This window comes from Tetrao urogallus, assembly GCF_951394365.1.
Source record: "Tetrao urogallus genome assembly, chromosome: 4".
Classification (NCBI taxonomy): Eukaryota; Metazoa; Chordata; class Aves; order Galliformes; family Phasianidae; genus Tetrao; species Tetrao urogallus.
In genome coordinates this window covers 45,573,638-45,573,960 of record NC_136817.1, presented here as the reverse complement: position 1 = coordinate 45,573,960, position 323 = coordinate 45,573,638, and positions in this window count along the sequence as shown.

Here is a 323-nt window from a genome sequence, read left to right as displayed (position 1 = left end):
TCACAATTTGTCTGGGACGAAGGCGAAGACTGAAGCCATCGGGCAGCGAAAAAGCACGCGCGCACACTTGGTGCCCCCCTCCCCCTCCCCTCGCCGCCTCTCCCGCCGGCCTGAGAAGCTGGGCAGATTTAGGTCCGAGAGGCTTTCAGCCATCACGTGTTTAAATAGTTGATATAAAACCCTCAGCGCAGGGGATCCAGGCGGGGGGACTTTAAGACCAGCCCTCTCCGGGGACCCTTTTGTTCGCCTCTCCAACATAAGCACCTTCTCGCCTCGCCAGGACTTCAGTGGCAGCCCGGTCGGCAGCAGCGCAGCCCGCCGCG